General features: G+C 45.2%; 1 non-coding gene across 1 annotated transcript; it reads right to left on the minus strand.

The window, feature by feature from the left end:
* Positions 1–6,143: 6,143 nt before the first annotated feature.
* trnM-CAU lies at positions 6,144–6,217 on the minus strand. The gene has a single exon. It is a non-coding gene; the product is annotated as a tRNA-Met (tRNA).
* Between the last annotated feature and the right edge of the window lie 5,026 nt (positions 6,218–11,243).

The following is an 11,243-nucleotide window of genomic DNA, read 5'->3' on the forward strand; positions in this document are numbered from 1 at the left end:
TAGATGAGGTCTTTGCTTTTCCTGTTAGAGAATGAGTTGCTGAAGAATGAGTTGTTAGCCTTACAGAATGCGCTGCACATCTATCATTCTATAGTAATGTCGGCTCTCCCGCTGTTGGTGGTTTAGTTGTAGTAAGGGCGGTAGGATTAAGATTAGGAGATTGATTGAGTGAAGTAGGGTTCGGTGAAATATTAAATAGAAGTCAAGTAGGACGTCCTTTATAAAGTCAAGTACGACATCCAATCTAAAGTAAAGTATGCCAGAACTCGTAGCCTTGTTGAAATAGTCTCCTCTTTCTTGTCTTTCTTCTCCCCTAAGAGGAAGAAGTCTCGTCTCGAAAAGACCAATTGAAGCTTTTCTCTTCCGCTCTGAAAGAATAGGCCTTATTATACCATGAACGGACTCCTTCCCCTTGTCAGGAAGAGATAGAGATAGGGCTTTCCTGGCTTCTCTCTTTCGCCTTCTCGATGCATTGCTTGGGTCTTCATTGGGCACTAGTTGCGCACTAGCTCTTCGGTGTGAATAAAAAAGTTTCAAGTGATGGAGTCTTTCGGAGGTGTGGCTAGCTCTGGGTCAGCTGTAAACTCTTGTTCAAGGAGTGAGGGAAAAGCAATGTTTGAATTTCACAGGCAAAAGGCCAAGGCGAGAAAGACCCAGCGCAAGGGTAAATGCTCTTTGATAAGATGGATCTGTTTAATACGAATAAGCTGTTCTTCCATTCCTCGTGTTAGCCAGGAAGTTCGAATGGCTTAGTGGTATAGAATCAGATCTTTCGGAATAGAAATAGAATAGGCTCTTCTCCTTTCCTTTAGTTTGGCGAGATAGGAATTGTCTCTAGAAGCCTTAGGCCGATTAGTTAGACTGATCTTTGTGATATAGCTTTTGTGGTCTTGTTTAGCGATTGCGCATTGCCGTGCTGTCTTCAACAAAGATCTCTGCTCTTTTCCTTGATGCGGAGAATATATAGTTCTTAGTTAACCCCCAGGCCAGTTAAGAGAGTTCGAGGCATAGCCCAGGTGCTTTTAGCGAAGCCGGAATTCCATTAAGGTAGTTCCGCCGAGGGTGACATCACTGGGGAAGAAGAATTCTAGATCGAATGCGACTGGGATTGAGGAGGGCTAGCTTTCACGTGGTTCAGGCTCCAGGGGAATGCTTTTTAAGCTCATACCAGGAAATTCCATATTAATATAATTCTTCCATTAGAGCTCCTTCGGTTAGATCAAGCTATTCAAGCAATTTTGGCTTGGGGCAGGGGCGTAGCGAGCAGAAAATTCCCTATCAGACAAAGCTCTATAAGGTAAGGAAGAAAAGAAGTCTTAACTAAAAGCCCAAAGGCTAGCCTATCGAAGTCACTTACGGATCCGGATTCCATTCTTTTTGAGTGAACGAAGCCAAGTCAGTAGCCGGCTTGAGAGATGCGAAACCTTAATAGAATAGCGTAGCCAAGCCGAGAATCAGCTCTTGGTGGTTGGGGCTTTAGGAAAAGGCCTAACTTCCTTTCTTGTTCACAATCCCTTTCAGATTTTAGGGAAGAAGACGGTGCTATAGAATTTAAATACCTTCTTGTCGAAATAACCACGGGGATGGATGCCGCTCTCAAGTGGAATCAGTTTCAGTTGAATTTGCTGGTATCATAAATAAAGAAGTAGTGGATCCCGTTCACGGAGTTCTATGTCTGGGTTTCGGTTTACCTTGGTTTCGGTGAAAGAGATAGAATAGAGATAGGGTGGGCAACTCCCTAGGCGGAGTCTCTACTCTGGTAAGGACCAAGTGACTTCATTAGCGTGGAGCTAGGCATGGTAAGCATAAAGTAGCGGTAGCGGTGTGACTTTCTTCGTGACTTGACTGCTAGACTGCTTTCCTTTGGCGGTATCGTATCTAAGAGGTAGTACTAGGACCTGGGCCTTCGGCTGGGAACTTCCTTCTAGAAGCAAGTGTAGCGAAGTCGGGGCTTAAGTAAGGCGGATCCTGATTCTTGGAAAGGTATCGAAGTCACTTCCGGATTAACTGATTAAGGAGTTCCAGTCGAAAGAGAAATGAGTTAGCTCAGGCTCAGGGCGTGAAATAAAATAGATAAGAAAGGCGATGTTCGCTAACCACCTAACCATCAGCAGATCTGCTTTCCAGGGCAGGTGAGTTCTGATTGATCCTAATCATGCGAAACCCACGGAGCGTAACTAAAGCATTTCTGAAACCGTGCTTTCGATGGCAAGGCCAGAACAACCAAACCAAGGGACAGGATTTCTTTTCCAAGTTAGGCTGCTGCTCGACCTTTCGAACGAACTGATCATGATGTATGGGAGTATTGATATGAGAAGCTCGTTCGCCCCTACTTAGTCTTACCTATCCAGTGGAAAAAAAAATTCCCTTGTTTACTACCAGATTATTGTATGCCTATTCTGATGAGGCACGGAGGGACCCGAAGGCATACTTATGTTTAGGATTCCTGACCTTACTTAACGCTCCCTTTCACAAATCATTCCTTTTTTTTATGGTAGTTGAGGATTTTATTACTAGAGATCTTGTTCCAGGAGAGGGTGAATCTCTTGAGTATCGTTTAGCGAAGCTTGGACTTCATTGTCACATTTTTTTGGATGGAAAATAGTGTGTATAGTCGAGACAGCAGATATGACTCAAGAACAGGTACCCTGCTACTTATTAATATTCAACTAAATCTGTACATCCAACATCTAGCTTTCCAGTAGATTCTGTATGATATGAGAACGTCTGTGAGTAGCCAACATCTGTATCAGTAGCTGAGGCAATCCGAAAGAAGGGCTTCTGAATTAGCTGAGGTCTCTCGAGCCTGCAGGTTGCTGCTATCCCCCGAAGAGAATAGACGAAAAGGTTCTTCCCATTATGGAATGCAAGAGCAAAAGCTGAAATCCCAGTATTGTAAGAGAAGGGTCAGCTCATCCAAGCTGAGCTAAGAGGTGGTGCATTTCTGAGTCACTTATTCCCATCCAAAAACCGGATCCCTAGGCCAACCCTACAGGAAAGCTACTTAAGAAGAAAGAACCCCGAGGGAAATAGTGAATCTTTTCATAGGTACTTACCCCCGTAACTAAGATGGGTATATCCGGGTTTCTAGGACCCTACTTCCTAATATCTAGGCAGACTCGCGGGAAGATGCTCCTGATAGTGCGCATTTGTATTAGTACAAAAATGGATCTATGCCCGAGTGCATTACCAAGCCAAGAGCTGGGTAGCTAGTAGTTATTATTCTTGTTATTCCTATCCGACTAGTAGGAAGCGCGGCTATGGAACTAAGAGAATAGATAGAGCGGCAACCGACATTGCAAGCGCTATCTATCCACTGCACTCGATGCTACCATTTGAATCCCTTCTGAATGAGAGTACTTCGAAGTCCCCGAATCCTGGCTGTGAGTAAGAGTCTATGTCTTTAGGACTGGCATGAACTATTTGAAGTTCTTGTACGAGACTTCAATTAAGTAATGGTCTTTAGGCCTGTAAGGAGTAATCCTTAATCTCCTCTTAGCTCTTTAAGTAAGTTCTCTCTTGTCCCAATGAGTTTCATTTCTAAGCTTTGCCTGTGTTAAGCATATTTAGTCAGTCCTATACTATCTCCTGTATTGTTATAACAAGATAGATTTCATTATATCTTGCTGTTGTTCCCTGTAAGGGATTATACCAGGTATGAATATGTCTTAGATTGGGCAGATAGGGGGAGAGCTTAGTAGAGAAAGAGAGTCTTATTGTTAGTACTTCCCCTGACTTCCGTAACTATCCTCTTAGCCGGATGCTTGCGTTCCTTATATAAGAGGGTCATAACTACCAGTGAAGCGAAGTGACTCCTGGCAAGAGGTAGGAGCGTAAGGTCTACTAGTTGGCTGTAGTTCCTGTAATCCGGTTAGGACTTTGAAGTACGCCAATAGCGGATCTCGCAATCAGTAATTAGCGTATTGGTAGCCTCTTGCTCAGTCGTCATTGATTCGGGGGGGTCTTGGATGGAATAAGATTGGGTTCGACTCCCATAGCCCCGATGCGGCGAAGCCCCCTTTTGGGCCTAATAAATGTAGATTGCTATAGTTTGTGTGCCAGTAAAGTCTTGTTCACTCCTCTCAAGGAAGAGGAAGTTCGTATTTCGTCTTTGATGGAACAATTAGTCCAAATAGTGGATTCTCTATGGTATGGAATCTTCCTCGGCGGCGGAAGCATCCCTTTCAGAATACGCATATAGGCTGTGAAAGCAAGAGGGTGCTTACTATATCCCTAATGTGTCGTCCTCCTAAGAGGGCATTCCTTCATTCACTGCAAGAACAGCTTACTCGAGTATAATATAATATAATAGGGGTCCGATTCAGTCTTTCGAGTTGGATGAGGAAAGATTCCTTGAAAGCAAGGTCGCTTCTAGCCAGCCAGAGTAGTCTGTGTCTGTCTCCATGTACCAAAGTGCCACATAAATCTTTCTATGTCCCGCGTCAAGAAGTGAAATGGAAGCCGTATCAATCATAGCTATGCCCCCCCATAGATAACTCCCACGTAAGGATCCTGCTGATCCAAAATAAGAAGCGCTGGAAACAAGTTAACGAACGGGTGGTGACAGGCTGCTATACGAATATAAAAGAGAAAGCATATGGAAGATGAAGCTATGGCTTGTCGATAGCGGTCCCACTTTATGGGTTCCAGATACTGTAGCACCCTTAGAAGGGAGACTTAGCTCCAATAACTACCTGACTTAGCTAACCTTAGCAGCAGGAACTAACCGATGCAGGAAGTCACTACTTAGCACTAGCAACAGCAGAACTAGCAGCAGGAGGTTCTATTTACACAGCGGTAGTAGCTACCCTACTAGGAATGCATATAGAAAGATAGCAGTCACTATCCATAGCTCCAACTCTAGCTCGTCACTCAGGCTCTGACAAGACCTCGGCTTTAGCTCTGTTATCCTTGTTCCGAACATTTCCTGAAAGTCGACTACAAGTTATAAATCAGAGGGGGAAGGCAGGTGAAGTCCTTTCCTCTGAAAATGGCAATGCTTTATCGGAACTGGAAGGAGAATCATAGGTAAGGCAAAGCTTTCCGCATAACGTCACTACCCGTTCCCTATAAGCCATAGCTCCTCACTCTTCACTGACGCAACTATAGCTCCTAACTCTCCTCTGCCTAGCTCCAACTCTCACTCCTGGTTTGGTTCGCTATTTACAATTAGAGACCTGACATAAGATCTCGGAAGAACCTAGCAACAGAAAACAACTATAGATAGCCTGAACTTAGCAGTAAATAACCTATAACCATAGTTAGAACTCACCTTGAACTAGCAGCACAGCAGGAGACTAGCGGCACTCGAGACTCTCATTCGTTCGCCTACCCGGGATCAATTCATTAACAGAATAAGATTTTTCCTTTATTTAAGAACATTTGATCAGAATGTTCTTCATTGATTTCAGTTTCTTCTTCCTTTCTTTAAGCGGGTCTTTCTTCTCTTCCTTGAGCAGATAAGGATTATGGTTTCACTACACTAATAGGATTCTGACTGGCCTATATGCCCAGCGGGCAATACTTGACTTAGCTTCCTTAGCAGCCGTAACTCGGAACTAGCCTTAAGGTCACTCCTTGGGTCTAACTACTTAGCTCTTTTCTCTTTACACGAGACCAGACACAGCAACAGCAGCTCTTTGCTTTTATCCTTAGCCTTAGACCCTTAGCTTCCTTAGAAGACCTAGCTACCCTTAGCGCTGACTTAACCACCCCTGCCTTAGCTCCATAGCCTCTCATTCGTTCGCCGACCTCGGCTCACTTCATTCCACATAGGACGCACATACCCTCATAGCACATAGCTTTGCTCTAGGAAGCCTTGCCCTAGCTCTAACTCTCTTTTTACAAATAGGTAGGAACTAGCCTTAGCAGCCCTAGCAGCAGGAGATCCTAACTCAACTCTAGCTCGTAACCTCGTTGGCTTGGATTCGTCTCCGTCCCAACTCTCTTCCCTTCCCGTATCGTATGGAGCTTTATTGAGTATTTGCCCGAAGGGGGCATGCTGCAAGAGCGTAGGTGAGTGATAAGCGTAGGAGGCGTGCCCGAAGGGCAGCGGCAGCAGTTCCAGGTGCCGTCGCTAGATTGAGATCTGCAGGGTGGCGGGGACTTCGACTGCCTTGTATCAGGTGAAGAGAAGGGGGTGGTAGGCTTAGTAGGGCTCGAACCTACAATATAACCGTTATGAGCGGTACGTTTCAACCAATTAAACTATAAGCCCCTACGGATCTCTACATGCAATTCGCTCACTTCGGGAAGAGCGGACGGAAAGAGGAGGCCTTTGCTCTATCTGCTTCTTCCCTTTCCCAGGAATGAACAATTGGATAAAAAAAAATGATTTTTTTTATTTATATATTTTTTTTTCTTATTGTTTATAGATGGATATAGAATATTATATATCTATTATTATTATAATTAATAATATAATTAAGCAAGCGGCCCTTTCGCGACTCAAACTGCCGGTCCGCTTTCCGGCTCGCAACGGCTCAAACGGGCGGGGGCTCTCTATTTGCTTGCAATGCCGGCTGTTCGCCTTTAGTTATAAGTAGAAGTAGAGGGCGCCGTTTGCCCCACACTTCAGAAAAAGAAAAAAAGTATGAGTATGAATGAAGTAAGAAAAAGTACATAAGGAGTGAGAAAGAAAAACTTGGTTACGGGAACCGAAGGTTAGGCCGACTACTTTAGTATAGCTATACCTAAAAAACTTTTTTCCTACCCCTTCCCCTTTCTGTCAATGTTGCCAATTCCCAGAATACTAATGTACCCTCGTGTATACAGTTGCCCAACTACTTTCTTCCTCCGACTTCTTTAGCCACTTCCGCATCTGTCGTATTCGGGAGAGCTTGCTTCGTGGCGGAGCATTTAGCAATGCCAGCAGCCTGGTGAGGGCTGGCTGTCTGGGGACAGGTTAAAGCAGGGCCTGCTGGGCTTGCTTCTCATGAGATTGGGTGAGGTAATCGGAAAGGGGTTCATAAACCGGGCGGGCGGGCTTTTGGGCACACGGAAAAGGAGAAGTGGATGGAGGGTGCTTCTCAGCTAGAGTTGGGGGTGGGGTCGCTATAGTGGCTAGGGTGAGTCTTCCTACACGGCTGGACGCCCGGCTCTAGACGAAACTGCGGGGGTTACCACCACATCCTCTCCCGATAGACTCGAAGCTCTTCATAGTCAGGCGGGGTAGAAAATCTTCTCTCAAAAAGAGACAGACCAGAGATGACAGAGGAAGGTATTCGGTTCAAAAAATATACGGCAGTCAGAACAGCTTCAGCCCAAAATTGACTAGGGACAGAAGCAAGCCAGAGACCTATTCCATATGAACTAGCTAGCCAATGAGATGAGCTACCCATTGAGGGAGCTTAAACTGATGTCCCTATGTGCCAGCCGTTACCTTCCTTTCAAATAGGTCCTTCCTTGCGTACTATACTTAACTTATTGAATTCCAGTTTCAATAAATGGCCTTTTGCATTTGAAGGGACCTATCGTGACCCTAAAGACCCCCGTAAACTCGCGATTTAGCAAATAAAATAAAAAGGGCCATGAAGAACGTTTTCTATAAACCGAGATGAAAGATAAGCGGGATGAGCTAAGCTAAACAGAAAATCGATTCGCTAAACAGATGCGAGAGTTCACGGATGACCGATCGATACAGTACGAGAGATTCCCCGGTGTTTGCGTATGCGTCTGTCGATGCATCTTCGTCTTCGTCTGCTATTAACTTCCAGTCGGCAGAAAAATGTTGATGAACCGATAATGTCTGAGCTTCTTGGAAAAGAGGGCTAGTCTGCACTGTTGGATGGTCCGGTCTCGTTGATTCCACGCGTAGGGGATGGATTCTTTGTAATGACGGGGTTGCTTCCTCCTTCCTGGAATTCCAATAAGTGCTGGTCAATCAAGTCTTGAATCTTGTGCCTTAGGTTGTAGCATCTATCAGTCCAGTGTCCCGGCGTGCCCATGTGGTACTCACAGTGTGCTTTTTGATCAACTTAGGTGGAGGGTTTGACACCGGCCTAGGAGGGATCGAGTCTTGCCTGTCTTGGCTGGGGGAGTTTCCCCCTCTTTCCGGAAAGAGGAAGTTCTCTCAATCGTAGTGGCGATACTGGCTTGCATGGACTGAAAGGCTTCGCCTTTACTTGCTTGGATTGAAAGGCTTCCCCTTAGCTCAGTACCCATCTGTCCTGCCAAAGAACACAAAGAACAAGGATGCCTTCGGGTTGCTAGTACGTATCTTACTTCCTTCCCTTCCCCCGCCTTCATTCATTATCTTGTTGATCGTGGGCCGGACGGCAGGAGCTAGGTTCCATAACTCCAGCTCTTCCGACCGAAGGTATTCATTCGTTGAGTTGAAATGTCGACCGACAGGAAAGGGGGACTGACTTCAGTTCTCAGAGTGGGGCGGCGTGACCGCATGGCCCCTTGCTTGGCTTGCGGGATGGGACTTCCTTTACTTAGCAACACGAAAGAGAAGGCAAAAAGAAAGCCTTCTAACTAGAGGGAGCCCGTTCTCTAGTGTCCACCTTATTCTACTCACTTTAAACTGCCATTCTGTCTACATGAAAATGCCCATAGAAATGATATCACTACTAGACTGTGACTGACTCTACTACTACTTCCTACTTCCGACTCCTAACCGATACTACATACTACTACAGATAGTTAGGAAAGGACACCCCTGACTCCATTCCCGGTGTAAATACGAAAATAGTGTTTCTTTTTGAGGGAAATCTTTGAATTTGGAATGAAAAGAAGAGTAATGCTTCCTAGCACGGGACACAGAATAAGACCTCGAGGAGGAGATTGTCCCTTTCTACTAAACAAGCGAGAAAAGCCCTTTCTATCATCTTCATAACCAGATCCATAAGGCAACATCTTGTATGGTTTATGGACATTCCCATTCCTGCCCTGCCTGCCTTATATCAAAGCTTTCTTTTAGAGTGCCTACTTGATTAGAGCCTTTGCGCCTTTCCTAGTTCTAAGCTTGTAGCTTAACTCAAGAGCAAGGTAATGCGCGCTGTCTCGTTCATTAGCCAGGGCTTTGCGCGCTCATGTCCCTCTCTTCTCTCGAGCTAATGCCTATCTAGCTAGCTGTGCTGTTTGCTTCTCCCCTTTCACTCTTGACTTCCCCCTCGTTCAAAAGCCGCTGATTATACATTGTTTGCTTCATTCTATTTCCCTTTCTCGTTATAAACACAAAGTCATTTGGCATACCTGCATGGATTAGATGTCCGGAAAAACCCCCCGACCTGGGAAGTGTTTCGACCTCACTCACTTGATCAGCAGATGGGAAGCTTGAAAAAGCGGATTAGAGCCCGTAAAATAAAGCAAAAGGGCTGCTGCAATTACAGGTTCGTTCAAGTGGCACGGGTGTTGTATGATAGAGAAAAAATGACAATAATCAAAAGGTAGAAAGCTACGGTTGAGTAGTGAGGTGGGGAAGTTCTTCCATTCCAAATCAGAATAGAAATAAGAACCCTATCCCACGAGTGGAGGGAGGTTTTAGTCATCAATAGATACAAGATAGGTTCAAAAAAAAATGAATAGGAAAGGTACAGGCTACTTTATCTCTCAGGGTAGACCAGAATCAAAAGATAGACCAAATTCAATGGAGGATAGGGCCAAATCTTAAGAGATTGAAAGAGTATAGGATAGGGGACATATTCTACATCTTAATAGCCCCGTGCTTTATTAGCGCAGAGAAGGGAGGACCGAACAATATGAAAGGGCAAGAAAGAGCTCTGCTTAGCGGAAGGCAATATTTCGCGTGCTAAGGCGCGCGTAAGCATCAAAGCCCATAACGCGAGAGGGAAGAATCATAGTCTGGGCGGCGGGCGGTGGGGAAGATAGTTCATATGATTTTTCCAAAGAATGATTCCCCAATCGTACATAATAGCCACCAAAACCGGTGGAGAAAGAATAACTGGTTTTCAGGCATTGAGAGGACACATGCTAAATGGTCTACCTACTTCGTTACCATGGTTCCTGATGAGAACTACCTAGATGCTGCATCAAGGTTGGTTGTTAGGGATGGGGTAGAAATGGAGTTTACGTTTCAACTGAATGAATAAAGCTTTTCTTCGGCCCGAAGACCGCGCTACTTGGCTTGAGCGGTACCTCATAGGGCTACTGCTGGACATGGAGGCCGGTGGATCGATCGGCGGGTTCGCGCTTTGGCGAGCGAACGAATAAAGCGCATTTCGAGCTGGTGGAACTTTCTCAACCTAAAAGAGACTTGGTTGGTGCAAGAGTTGTCCCCGTTAAAAGGCAAGATCCCCAAAATCTTATTTAATTTAGGGCTCGAGCCTCTATCGAAGGGGTCTTGGAACTGACTCAGGCCATAGACTAGAAGTCTGGTCTCCGAAAAGGCTTATGCTCCCGCTTTGCCTCGGCCCTCTTCTTCCGTAGTCCAAACGAAAGATCTAAGGGGTATACTTTTACTAGTTTTGTCCGATATTCTCGATTTCCAAGCCCAAGGTTAAGTACATGAAGTACATCTCGTATATATATGTATATAATGGGACTGAAGTCGGCTCAGCCGGAGATCATGCGCCCGACAGAAGAAAAACGTAAGCCTGATTGTAGAATAGTTAGGAGCTACCCGAAAAGGACCTCCATTTGGACCCTTTTTGAACCACTCATGGGACCACGTGAACGCGGGTTTTCCTGGGTTATCCTGACGAGACAAGGCTCCTGGATTTTAAATATTGCAAAAAGCTAGCCGCTAGGGTAGAGGGTAGGGAAGGATAGAAAGGTAGTTTCCTCCAGCAAGGGAGATGACTTCTTCCTTTCCCTTTTAAAGGCAAATAACCTGAAAACAACGTTTTTCTTTTGATTTCTAGACCTCACCTCGATGTTGGAGCTAGGGCTGGCCTCTCCGGCCTACGGTGGGGTTAGGATGAGTGGATAAATCAACCAGCAAGCGCTAGGCTTAAGCATTCAAACAAAGGAATAAGGCGCATTGAGCGAAGTAACCGCGGGTTTTGCTCTATCCTATGGGGTCGCGTTCGTTGTTGCCTGTATAGCTTTCTAGAGCAGAGATCTATATTTCTACAAACAACTACATCAACAACCGAAGTTCAATATTCTATAAGCTACTATTAGTGTAGCCGCAGAACTCTATAGGCTAATCCCGTAGTCAATCAGAGGCTGATACTTGGAACTTTCATTGCAAAGCAAAACTACTAGAAAAAAAAACTCCCCTACAGGAAAGATCCTCCTTTAATTGTTGCAGGCACTGACTCATCGAAGTATACATC

The sequence above is a fragment of the mitochondrial genome of Camellia sinensis, assembly GCF_055761805.1.
Source record: "Camellia sinensis mitochondrion, complete genome".
Taxonomy (NCBI): domain Eukaryota; kingdom Viridiplantae; phylum Streptophyta; class Magnoliopsida; order Ericales; family Theaceae; genus Camellia; species Camellia sinensis.